General features: G+C 35.8%; 1 long non-coding RNA gene across 2 annotated transcripts; it reads left to right on the top strand.

The window, feature by feature from the left end:
• Nucleotides 1-503: 503 nt before the first annotated feature.
• Nucleotides 504-1801, top strand: LOC143590423 (uncharacterized). 2 transcript variants are annotated; one of them, XR_013145470.1, is made up of 4 exons: nt 504-664; nt 752-859; nt 926-989; nt 1079-1801. It is a non-coding gene; the product is annotated as an uncharacterized LOC143590423 (long non-coding RNA). The 2 variants fall into 2 exon arrangements; XR_013145469.1 differs by having other exon boundaries at nt 752-989.
• The last annotated feature ends 12105 nt before the right edge of the window (nt 1802-13906 follow it).

Raw genomic sequence — 13906 nt, 5'->3', positions numbered from 1 at the left:
AAGTTACACTTGATCTTATTTTTTTATTTTTTAACTGTTATATAAAACACAAGCTGAACCAACTCGTATTTTACAGGTTTGTGCGAGCATGTCATCAGAATCTGTAAACATGAACGAGCTTGTGCAATGGAATGAACTGTACGGAGAGGGAGGTTCGAGAAAAACGAAATCTTTAAGCTACTTCATGTAACGAAGACGGCTTAGAAGCAGAGGAGAATAACTAAATGATGGAAAAACATGTCATCATGTTTGTACAATGAAGAAGTATATGAACTTACTTTCTTTTAATGAACTTAACTTTTTTACTTTTACTTTTTTCTGTGATTTGTTTGTATCTTCTGAAAGAGTAGTAGTATCTTCTTTGTGAGGTGGCATAAAGGCAAGATGTATGTTAACTTGGCATGCACAAGGCCGGGCCAATAATTGTTCGTAAAACACAATTTATTCACTCAGTTTAGTTTTTGTATCTTATCAAGCACTTGTTTGAGCAAATCAAAAATGGGTCAAAAAGAAATCATGGAAATTGTTTTGTGAGCCCGACTACAACCTCGCCACGTGAACGTAAATCAAAGTTCAAAAATATTGATGATTCAAGTCGAAGGATTGCAAATCGGTTGCTTAACCGAAAGGACAATGACATCATCTTGATTCCCTACAATCCCGGGTCTAATTATCAAAACCATCCAAATTGAAATCCAAGTTTTACTAGTTTTATTATTTGTTTGACTAAATTTGGTTTTTGTTTTTTTAGAAATCATTGGGTGCTGGCCGTACTACACATGAAAACAATGACTTGCTATTACCTTGATTCTCTAAGGCCAGGAACTGTTAATTTGCAGTTGCAGCAGATTATCAATGGGTAAGTTATACAAATTATGGAAACATTATGCTTTAGTATTTGATATATTTCTTAACATTTTTGTAGTGCAATGAACTTGTAAGGTACACAAAGTTGATCGGGGGTAAAACTCAATTGGGTCAACGCTAGGGTGAGCATTTTATACCATATTGAAATAGTAGTTTTAACCCCATTATATGAATCTATGTCACAATGACTATTTGTAATGTATTTATGTAGTGTCCATGTCAGCCGGGAAGCACCGAACGTGGCTACTTTATGTTAAAGTTCATGAAAGAGATAGTTGATGAAGGAATTAAAATACTGGTCAATGACAATGTAAGTACAACAACTTTTTATATTTTCATTATTGTATCAGTTTAGTAAATTGATGAACCGATTATAAATGGGCTTTGACTTTTGTTGACCAAACCGAACCAAAAGTTTTAAACGGTGGGCTTGTGAAAATGTAGAGTAGATGATGCAGGGCAACTGACTGATATTATATCTACTTATTCATGTCACCAATTATGATACAGTGATGGAACTTTAAGGAATTAATTAACTGTGAAATTCAAAGTTAGCAACCCGGTTTTAGAATTAAGAGGTTCTAAGGAATTACTGGATTATATATATTTATGTATGAGATGTAATGAAATATGAAATTAGATGTTACAGTATTGATAGAGCTGATGATGTTTGTGAATAATTAGTTGTTGATATTCATGATTTACTAATAATAATAATTGAATTCTGTTTTAATTAATGATCTTTTTAGTAGGGAGAAAGGTATCTGTTGAAGATGATAGTTAAATGTTGTTATTATTATTATTATTATTATTATTACTTGTTATTTGTTAATTTTTTGAATGGCTAGATGATACTTTAAGTAGGATATTAATCTGATTTAACTAATGATGAGTTAGTAGGGAGAAAGGTATTATGTTCAGAAGCAGTTTAGAAACAATAATAGGAAATGAATCATATCTGTTGAAGATGATACTTAATTATTATTATTATTATTATTTTTTTTTTTATTTTTTTTTGTTATTTGTAAAATTTTTAGCTTACAACTAGTGCAAACAGACAAATTTACCCATATATCCTGGTGTGAACCAGTTCGTTATTCAGTATCAAATTGTTTGACTTCAAATTTTTTTTGTGGATTTGACTGCAAATTTTACTAACGGGTCAAGACTATAGTTTAATGGTCAAAAAAGAAGCTTTGACTGTTAAAAGTCAAACGGATCTGATAAATAAATCTTCAAATCATTTGAACTTTAGGTTTAACTAATCTAAATTTTTTCTCAGGTTGGAGGGAATAATGAATACACGAATGCTGATATTGATGGAATTCGTGAAGAATGGTCGGCTTTTGTGGCATCCTTTATTTACCGGTGAATGTTCGTATCGATTTTAATGAAATGTTAAACTTTGAAATATTGTGAAGAATGGTCGACTTTTGAATGTTTGTTAGTATGTTGAAATATTATATGAAATGGATTATTTTGCTATATATGAATTTTAGTTTTATTATGAGACGCTAATTGCCATTATTTAATGTTGAAATTATAAATCTTTCAAAAACATTCTATTTTATAATACTTGAAACCATGACAAGCAAACGTGTGTCAAAAAAAAGATGTCAATAATGTTTGTCATAAATGCATGTCATAAAAAGATGACACACAAATTTGCGTCATTGTTTCTTTATGACGTGGCCTTCCTTGACACAAGATATCGTGTCATCTACCCCTTTAATGATGCGCATAGCGCGTCATTAAAGGACTATTTTCTAGTAGTGCATTCAAATAACGTAGAAGATGAGTAACCCAAATGAGCTCAGCAGCAATGTTAGCCATGGCCCGGTACTCCGACTCGTAAATAGAGCGAGAAACCGTGGGCTATTTCTTAGCACTCCATGATACAAGATTGCCACCAAGAAAAATGGAATAGCCATATGTAGAGCGACGAGTTTCGATACAACGAGCCCAGTCAGCATCAGAGTAGCCCATTACCGAACCCGTAGGAGCATTGGAAAATTTTAACCCGTAATCAATAGTGCCTTTGACATAACGAAGAATCCGTTTAACGAGCTGAATATGATCAACCGTAGGGGCATGTAGAAATTGACTTGCTTGATTTACAGCATAAGACAAATTGGGATGAGTGATCGTGAGATATTGTAATGCTCCGACTAAAGAGCGATAATGGGCTGGATCATGAAACAGAGTGCCAACAGAAAGAAAAACATTATGTGTTCCCAATGGTGTTGCAATTGGTTTGGAGTCGAGTAAACCGACCCGTGTAAGAATATCATGGGCATATTTGGACTCACTTAAAAACAAACCTGTAGAAGAATGAGAAGCTCCATGCCTCAAAAAATAACTCAATGCTCCCATATCTTTGATAGAAAATTCAGCATGCAAGCGGCTAATGAAGCTTTTAATGAAAAGCTCATCATTTGATGTTTTGTAAAACACACTTTTTTTCCGCACCATTTATCATCATTTTAATCTCTTAATTATCTAATAAATAATTATTTTAACTTGTTTTGACATTATCTTAAAAGGTTATATATCTTTCGCAGGTTGCGGGTTTTAAAGAGAAAAAGAACCGAGCTTTTCAAGACACTTAAGGGCCTTTATGATCAATTTTTGAAGAACCAAGTTAAAGCCCGGCCCAAGCCCATTTGTGGAAAGCCTTTCATGCATGATTATATAAAAAAAAAGAAAAAAACCCTAAGCACCTCCCAGATTATCCGATCGGCAACTAGGCATCCAAGAACAACAAAAAGTTTTAAACCAAAAAGCCTTGGTAAAAGTTAGTTGCTAGAGTTTGATTAAGAAAAAAAAAGTAAACAAGGCTCCTTTGAATTCCGATCGTAATCAGCAAGTGGCAGAAAAAAAAAATATTAAAGACCCTACTTTGTGAAGAATTTCCGATTGCAGCGAACAAAAAGAAAGAAGAAAAGTTTGCAGCCAAGGGTACAAGGTTTTTCAAGTGTTTGAAGCATCTAGAGACAGCCATCAAAATTATAATACATCTTCATACTCTTTGGTTTGTTTTATGTTTCATATTTACTTCATTTATTATCATAGAATTGGTTTATTTTGCAATTGAGATAAGGATTAAGTTGTTATTGATTATACTTGATTGTGGATTGATTTTCTTATGATTTGAATGAGTATTATGATGGTTATAATGATGTTTTGCTGTTGTCCAAATAACTTGAGTGTCTAATCTTGTTAGTTCTACCTAGGTTTGATGATAATTATTCGGTTTTGATGAGTTTTAAGGATTGTTTGATCATCAAAAGACTTGAATTACTGTTGAAAAGTTTGGTTTAATATTGAATTAGGTTGTTTTTAGTGGCTGGGATTTTATTAATTATATCTCAATAACCTCATGCTTCTATTGGTTGAATTTGTTTTAATTGATTGTTGCTTGTTCGATTCTTTACTTGGTGTTTTGAATTTGTTTGCGGTAGATATAACCGTAGGGTTTTATTGAGTGTGTATTGTTAAAACTTAATGGGTAAGCACCTTCTAAGAAACCGAGAGGTGATAAGAAGCAAGGTCGTCTCATAGCCTTTGTATGCTAGGATTAGGATTGCGAGAAAGAGAGTTCGGTTCTTGTCAGGTTTGGGTTCTTGAGCGATTGGTTGATCTAATTTGTGTTAAGCTAAATTGTTCCTCTATCCTTGGCTGTGTAGTATTCATTTCATTAGGGTTGATTGTCGGTGAGTCCGAGAGGAGACTCGGCATTAGAGCACTTTAGTAATCATTTTCTAGTTTGTTTATAAAATCAATTAAGTGTAAGTTAGAGTTTGTTAGTGAGACCGAGAGGTGATCTAGCTAGCTTGAGAGAACCTTAGTTGTGTCATATTAGATACCGGTGTCGTGGGATCATTTGCTTGTTAGACCGTCAATTTGATTCTTACGTAGGTAGACGTTTTCTCCATAGTCGTTAAAACCTCTTTTAGTTTCGTTAAGTGCTTCAGATAGTCCAGTTAAGTAAGTTAAGTTAATTAAGTTAGTTCAAAGTAATTTAGGTCAAGTAGTATAATTATTAAAAATCAAATAGAAAATTATTATTCTTAGGAAGGTCTTGTCTAGGGTTTATTAATCATAAGCGTTTTCACGGGTCCTTGAGTTCGATACTCGGACTTCTTAGGTCAATACTACTTGTGATAAGTACGCTTGCCGGTTGTGTGTGGTGTTATTAGGAGTTTCCGTTTTAAAAATTAAAGCTTAGTTTTGAGTCCCGTAGAAAGAAGCACTCATAATTAGACACACATCATGAAAAAAGAAAAGAAAGTACAAATAAAAGATGCAAAAAACATCAAAAAATAGTAAAAGAGGCCAAAGATACACATACTAGACGGGGCTGAGAGTTTATGCATTGCTAAGGGGATAATGACTCTGAGGGTATCGCTATTGGAGCTCGAGATTCTGAGTCAATAAATATCAAATTAGGTATGTATAGGACGAAGTCCAATAATATTTAGTAATAGCTCGTACGGCCTCCACATGGCCATTCATCCATCAAATTTCACCGAGTGCATCTACTTAGTATCATCAATGAGTCCTTGGCTTACGGTGATATGTCGAACCAGTCTGCTTCGACTTTAGTTTTCTAGCTCTCTTTTTCTGAGATGTGGTAGGTGCAGCCATGAATCTTGAACTTAAAACGCTTAATGCTTATTGGTTAGTGGTTGGTTTAAAGTGGACAAATATACCAGCAATTGCGGTCACTATGTCGAGTTGTTTCTACTGTTTTAATAATATTAAATAATCTGGGAGTTTATTGTTTTCACTTGGTTATGATCCTGTATAGATTTCTTTTTTAGGGTCGAAAAAGTCTAAAGTGTGGGGATGTTTGATGTGTTGTAAAACACACTTTTTTTCCACAACGTTTATCATCATTTTAATCTCTAAATTATCTAGTAAATAATGATTTTAACTTGTTTTGACACGATCTTACAAAGTTATATATTTTTCGTAGGTTGTTGGTTTTAAAGAGAAAAAGAACCGAGCTTTTCAAGACACTTAAGGGCCTTTATGATCAATTTTGAAGAACCAAGTTAAAGCGCGACCCAAACCCATTTATGGAAAGCCTTTCATGCATGATTATATAATAACACTAAAGATAAAAAACCCTAAGCACCTCCCATTGAATCCGATCGGCAACTAGGCATCCAAGAACAACAAAAATTTTTAAACCAAAAAGCCTTGGTCAAAGTTGGCTGCTAGAGTTTGATTAAGAAAAAAAAGTAAACAAGGCTCCTTTGAATTCCCATCGCAAACAGCAAGTGGCAGCAAAGAAAAAAAATATTAAATACCCTACTTTGTGATGAATTTCCGATTGCAGCCAAGGAAAAGAAATAAGAAAAGTTTGCAGCCAAGGGTACAAGGTTTTTCAAGTGTTTGAAGAATTAAGAGACAACCATCAAAAAAATAATACATCTCCATACTCTTTGTTTGTTTTATGTTTCATATTTACTTCGTTTACTTATCATAGAATTGGTTTATTTTGCAATTAAGATAAGGATTAAGTTGTGATTATATTTGATTGTGGATTGAATTTTCTTATGATTTGGATGAGTATTATGAAGGTTATAATGATGTTTTGATGTTGTCCAAATAACATGAGTGGCTAATCTTGTTAGTTCTACCTAGGTTTGATGATAATTATTCAGTTTTAATTAGTTTTATGGATTGTTTGCTCAAAAGACATGGAAATACTTTTGCAAAGTTTGGTTTAATATTGAATTAGGTTGTGTTTAGTGGCTGGGATTTTATTAATTATATCTCAATAACGTCATGCTTCGATTGGTTGAATTTGTTTTGATTGATTGTTGTTTGTTCGATTCTTCACTTGGTGTTTAAAATTTGTTTGCGATAGATATAACCGTAGGGTTTTGTTGAGTGCGTATTGTTAAAAATCAGCGGGTAAGCACATTATTAGAGACCGAGAGGTGATAATAAGTAAGGCTGTCTCATAGCCTTTGCATGCTAGGATTAGGATTGTGTGAGAGAGAGAGAGTTCGGTTTTTGTCAGGTTTGGGTTCTTGAGCGATTAGTTGATCTAGTTTGTGTTAAGCTAAATTGTTCCTCTATCCTTTGTTGTGTAGTATTCATTTCCATTTGGGTTGATTGTCGGTGAGCCTGAGAGGAGAGTTCGCATTAGAGCACTTTAGTAATCATTTTCCGGTGTGTTTTTAAAATTAGTTAAGTGTAAGTTAGAGTTTGTTAGTGAGACCGAAAGGCGATCTAGCTATCTTGAGCGAACCTTAGTTGTGTCATCTTTAGATACCGGTGTCGTGGGATCATTCAATCCATTTGCTTGTTAGACCGTCAATTTGATTCTTACCTAGGTAGACGTTTTCTCTATAGTCGTTAAAACCTCGTTAAGTTTCGTTAAATGTTTAAGTTAGTCCAGTTAAGTAAGTTAGGTTAATTAAGTTAGTTCAAAGTAATTTAGGTCAAGTAGTTTAATTATTAAAAATCAAGTAAAAAATTATTATTCTTAGAAAGGTCCTGTCTAGGGTTTAGTAATCATAAGCGTTTTCAAGTGTCCTTGTGTTCGATACTCGGACTTCTTAGGTCAATGCTACTTGTGATAAGCCGGTTGTGTTTTGTGTTATTAGGAGTTTCCGTTTAAAAAATTAAATCTTAGTTGTGAGTCCCGTAGAAAGAAGCACTCATTAGACACACATCATCATTACACGTTAGAATAATGTCGTCAACGTAAACAAGCAAATATAGAAGACACGAACGTGTTAAGAAAACTAAAAGGGAAGGATCTGATTGACTATAAACAAAGCCTTGTGCAATGAGAAAAGTGCTTAAGCGTTAAACCAGGCGTGTGGTGCTTCTTTTAGACCATATAATGCCTTTTTAAGACAACATACGTGATCTGGAAATTGCAAACTCTTAAAACCAGGGGGCTGCTCCATATAAACGGTTTCATATAGAAAACCGTTTAGAAACGCGTTTTTGACATCTAGTTGATAAAGATGCCATTTACGAGTCACTGCAAGTCTGCAATAGATAAAACCATACGAACAGTAGAAGCTTTAATTACCGGACTGAAGGTGTGTGAGAAATCCATGCCGGGTATTTGATTGAAACCTTGGGCAACTAACCGAGCCTTGAGGCGATCAACCATACCATCAGCTTTAAACTTAGTACGAAAAACCCACTTTGAGCCCACAACATTAGAAGAAGCGGGTCGTTGGACAAGATCCCAGGTTTGTTAATGATGTAAAGCTTGAATTTCCTCGTTCATACCTTGTGTCCATTTAGGATCTTTTGAAGCCGTTTTGAAACTGCGAGGTTCCTAGGTGGTAAAAAGAGCATGATGCATGCATGAGGAATCGACAATGGAGATATCGACCCAGTGTTTTGGTTTAAAAACACCTGCCTTGGGACGGGTGACCACTGGGTAGATGGAGGTGGACGATGTAGTGGATGATGGTGGTGGTGGTGTTTGATGGTGCGAAACAATAGGTTCTAGGGATTGTGAATGGTGGGCTGGGGATTGAGGTGATGTAGGAATAGTTGGCTGGGCAGGTGTCACACCCTCATCTTAGGCCTGGGCGTGCGACCAAAAATTGGTACCACATTTGTAAATAAATCAGAGTTGCGGGTTTAGTGCTGAAATTATAGTTGCGCGGATTAAAATATTATTATTTACATAACAAAAGACGAGATTATTAAATACCCGTTTAGTTTTTACAAATATTACTTGTTTATAAAAAACCACCATTTTAAGTTTAACATTTAAACAAAATGATCCGAGCCATCAGATCACCTACTCCACTTCGATGCTTCAAGCGACTATCCTTCGTTATCTATAAAATGTTTAATAATACGTCAGCAACACATGTTGGTGAATAAGCTGACGCATAAAATATTTTTCTTTACTTGATTACCCCTCGAGACATAAATTAGGTCCAGCCCATCGTGGCTTAGGAATAATCAAGTTAAAACAAAACACAACTATAAACATTGCTCTACTTGATACCACTCAGCAAACACCGCAACGTTCGATATAACTTAGATACCATCTATATACACATGATCACCCTCACTCGGACATAACTTAGGTCCGGCCCATTGTGGCGGAGGCAAATGACCAAGTGTGGCGCGGTGTGCCCACCGACTTACCACATATGATCCAAACAAACGTACACGACGGCCTGAGGGCCGACAGTTACTTTTGTTTATAATGTTTTAGAGATACGTAACCTCATGTTATCAAATTTTAGTTTGACTCGATTTAATACATTTATAAAGTTTTGCGTATTCACCTTTCTTTGAAAAGATCAGCTTCAATACACTATTCGGTTCTTCCTTGTTATCTCGGACCTATAGTACGAGTATAACCTTTTGTTAATACCAGATCTTTAATCCGGCTTAAGACCTCTAGTCTCTTTTGTATAATCTTTACATCGATTATATTTTATTAATGAACCTTTAGTTCAAAATACTTTTCTTTATTTTACAAGTTTAAAACATTTGGTTTAACTTGTTTTACTTTCTTAACACTACGTTTCTTCTTCTTGAAGAAACGTATACTTTACTTTCTTTTATATTATTCAAATAATCATAAAGATAATAATTATAAATAAAGAGTTACAATATTCTTATTCTTTATTTATTGTTTTCTTTATTTCTTTCTATTATTTATATATTTCTCGAGGTATTAAGTATAACCTTGACTTAGGGTTTAAGCCTTTTAATATTTTATTATTATTTTTTTCGGGCATTATTCCTACATTTGTTGGCTTATTAAACCCTAGGAACTTGGGCAGCACTCGACTCCTCTTTATTTCTCGAGCTTCTTGATCAACACACCCTTGGCACGCAAATCGAGGCACACCAATCTTCACAACACGTCGGTACGCTTATCGAGGCGGGACGTCGTTTCTTCTCGGGATGATTAGTACTTCAATATAACATCTTCAGGTTATGGCACGAAATTTGAGGAATCGTCGGTTTAAGCACAGATTACGAGGAGGGTTTTGCACGTACTTCGAGGTAGAGGGAGAGTGTTATAGAGAGAGAAAGTAGCTGTGAGATTTGGTGTGATAGAGGGAATGGGCTGGAGGCCCCCTTTTATAGACTGATTCGGGGACCATCGCGATACAGCTAAGGTCCATCGCGTATCGCGACGTAACCTTGATATAATCACTAGTAGACTTGCCACATAGCGGACGCGGTGCCACATGGTGACACGTGGCGGACTTTGTGCCACGTGTCACCCTGCCAGAACTCGTCATCGCGATACGCGATGACGTTGGGTCTTCAGCCGTCGTGTATCGCGATCGGACGTGAAGGAGGAATTTTTCTTTTTAGTCCTTGGAATTAAAAACTTGGTAATTTTGATCCAAAAGCTTCACGATGTTACAACAGGTGTATTTGGTAAGGTTTGGATGGCTGGTAGGGAAGGTTGGGTTGGGAAAGATGGTGTTGGTTGGGGGTCTAGGCAAACATATCATGGGCCGAGTGGTGTTGAGTTTGGGGTAGATGGCGAGGCAGGGAAACTTGGTTAAGGATTTGTGCTACGTGGTTGAGTGATAGTGGGGTAGTCTTTATTGTAGGTGGTGAGGAGAAGTTTGGTAAGATCAGTTGGAATGGATGAGGAGAGAAAAGGATAACAAGTATTGTCAACAGTTTCATGTCGTGATGTTGTAGGATCTAAGCACCGGTATCCTTTGTAACTAGAATGATAACCCATAAATACACATGGAATGCTTCAGGGAGCAAGTTTATGGGTTGAATAATCTCGTAGGAAAGGATCAACACAACAACCGAAAAACTCGCATGTTCGCATAGTTGGGTTTGGAGCTATAGAGAAGCTCAAAAGCTGCTTTATGTTGTAAAAGTTGTGATGGTAAACGGTTTATAAGATAGGTTGCCGTGGAAAAAGAATCAACCCAATATAAAGCCGAAATATGGGCATCAAATAGCACTGCAAGTCCGGTCTCGGTGACATACCGATGTTTTCGTTCAGCCCTACCATTTTGTTAAGGCGTGTAGGGGCACGAATCCTTATGATGAGTACCGTTTTCATTAAATAATTATTGAACATGATGATTCATGAATTCTACGCCACCGTCACTTTGTAATATTTTTAATTTAGTGGAGAACTGAGTTTGGACAAAGGCAAGAAAGGATTTTAGAACTTGTGAAAATTCACTTCTAAATTTTAGTGGATAAAACTAACTAAATCGTGAGTGATCATCGATGAATATGATAACCGTCCACCGAGGGTATTGGTGTCGGACCCCACAAGTCACAATGAACCAAATCTAAAACATGCAAAGCTCGTTTCTCATTTATATCAAATGACAAACGATGTTGTTTAGAAATTTGACAAGAAGAACAAACACCTGGTTTGGGTAAAATAGAAGTCACATACAATCAACCATGTTTATTTAAAAAAGAAATAACATCATAACTGGTATGGCCTAAACGATTGTGCCATAATTCAAAAGACGCCCTCAGCTTAGGAGTGGTGGCGACATGTGCTTGAAAAGAAGAACTAAGGATATAAAGGCCATCCACACGTCTACCGTTGCCCAAGATTTTCCCTGTTAGACGGTCCTGGAGCTGAAAAATATTGACTAGAAAATAAGACATCAATACGATAATCGTCGGTGGGTTTACTAACCGAAAGTAAGGTTTTAGATAGACGAGGAATGACATGAATATCTTTTAAAGGAACGTTTGAAACAGTTTTGTTGCCAATATAAGGGATCGAGAGAGTATTACCATTTCCAAAAGCAACCATTTTTGACCAGCACAGCATTGAGCATGATCTACATGTTGGGTGGAGGGAGCCATATGAGCAGTAGCTCTCGAATCAACGCACCAATCTCGCGATTGCTCATTTACATTGCACATTGAGTGGAAGGCTTTTGCAATATTGGCATTAGTATAAGGAGCAACATGTTGTTGAAAATTGGCTAGTTGGGGACAAGAAGAGGCATAGTGACCATCAGTTCTACAAAGCTGACAGTGAGGATGGCGTGCAAGGTTTGCATTAGTATAATGAGCAGCCTATTGTTGAAAATTTGATAGTTGTGGACAAGAGGAGGCATAGTGACCCTTGGTTTGATGAAGTTGACAATGAGGAGGGAACCTACCATGGCCAACCGAGAAAGTACAACCACCACGTCCTCGGCCTCGAGAAGAGGAACTGTTGTTGCGAGAATAATGTTGTTGAGTATTAAAGGAAACAATAGGGGTAGAAGTACCATGTAATGAGATGAGAAAAAGCTTATGGCTCTCAGCACGGGAAAGAAGATCCCGAAAATAAGGTAGAGGATAGACAGCCGTTGGGAAGTAGAAAAACCTTCAAAAGCAGGCCCGAGGCCACAGAGGAACCAATGGGACTTGTCAGATTTAGTAGCCGGTTCAACAATGGCTGCAAGTTGGTCACAAAGAGATTTAAATTTCTTGCCATAGTCTGAAATGGAGAGGGTACCTTTCTTTAATTGACGCAGGGAGTCTAAAATATTTTGGGCATGTTCAATTGAGTAATAGCTATAGGCCTGCTCAAGAGTTGTCCAGAGATCACGAGCAGTGGTGACACCGATGACCTCGGCCATAACTTCCTAGGTTAAGGAGGATTGGAGAAGAAGTGCCATCAATGTGACCAACATGTTTTTGGTGAGAGAGAAGAGGATAAACTTGGTTCTTCCATTTCAAAATAATTGTGGAGGAAAGCTTAATAGTAAGCATATGAAGGAGGGTGGTCATGGAAAGTGTTGTTTTAGAGGTAGAAGATGCCATAGGAAGGGCGGAAGAGGGCAGCAATGGAGGGAGATTACGGTTAGGATTTTTTTATTAGGCTGATACCATATGAAAGGTATAACCTTTTGTGATTTTTATGGAAAATCAGTTATATAAATAATTACATCAGGTATAAATAATAATGCAGGGAACATAAATACATAAAGTATATCAACACAATAACTAATACAATCAACATAAAATAAAAAGAGATATAGGAGACATCATCCCATATCGTTGACATCAATAACAACTAGTTTTTCGACCTGGCGCGTTGCGCCGGAGCAGCTGGGAAACCCAACGTTGAAACACGGGTGTTGGTAAAACTCGAGCGTTACAACGATGAATCGACAAGAATTCAGAAAGTATCGCCTGTGTTCATTACGATAAAGACACCATTGGTAAAATTTGGGCGTTAAAACTCAAAAAAAAAACAATTCGTCAAATTAACACACACACACACACACACACACACACACACACACATATATATATATGATTGATATCTTTTAAGAATCGCTTTGAGCTTTAAGAACTCGAAAGAACTCAACGTAACAAACTTTTTTTTTAATTTTTTATACACATGTGTAATACGTAAGTGTAAGTAATGTACAAAAAATTACAGTATTTTTTACACACGGAATCAACTTATTACATATGTGTAACTAACATTTAAACTTGTGTAATCATCAAAAATACTTATTCTCTCTCCTGATTCAGTTTTTAATTAAATTTAATCTCAGCCACATATTTCATACCATTTAATTAAATGTGTGGTCCAGAATTAAGTTCTCAAAGTTCTTACAACTCATCAAGTTCTCAAAATATATCCCTCCCTATGTATATATATATATATATATATATATATATATAAAGATGAACATATAAGAAAACAAAGTATTATAGACGATGTTTATTTGGTTGGCAAACCTGGGCGGTGGTAATGCCCTAGTTTTATCGAGCGTTGTTGGTCATGGGCTTTAAATAAGGTCACGAGTCTGCGCGTACTAAGTCGGTTTCTTTCAGGTTTGGTACTGGAACTAAAACAAAAAAAATTGACGTTTGGTCGGTTTCCATTATGTTTATTAAGGTAATTAACTAACAAACAAAGTTCTTATTTATATGGTTTGAATTAAATACAAATAAAACTAACGTGCTAAACGTGAGAATAAAGTAGAGTAATTATGTAATTACATTGTATAATAATTAGGTAACTACTTTACGAAATTACTCTATGATGTAATTACATAATTACTCTACT

Source organism: Bidens hawaiensis, unplaced genomic scaffold, assembly GCF_021521415.1.
Source record: "Bidens hawaiensis isolate Kalapana, Puna unplaced genomic scaffold, B.hawaiensis_p1.1 tig00038549_1, whole genome shotgun sequence".
NCBI classification, from domain to species: Eukaryota; Viridiplantae; Streptophyta; class Magnoliopsida; order Asterales; family Asteraceae; genus Bidens; species Bidens hawaiensis.
The sequence above is the reverse complement of the archived record's forward strand: the minus strand, read 5'-3'. Positions and strand labels throughout refer to the sequence as shown.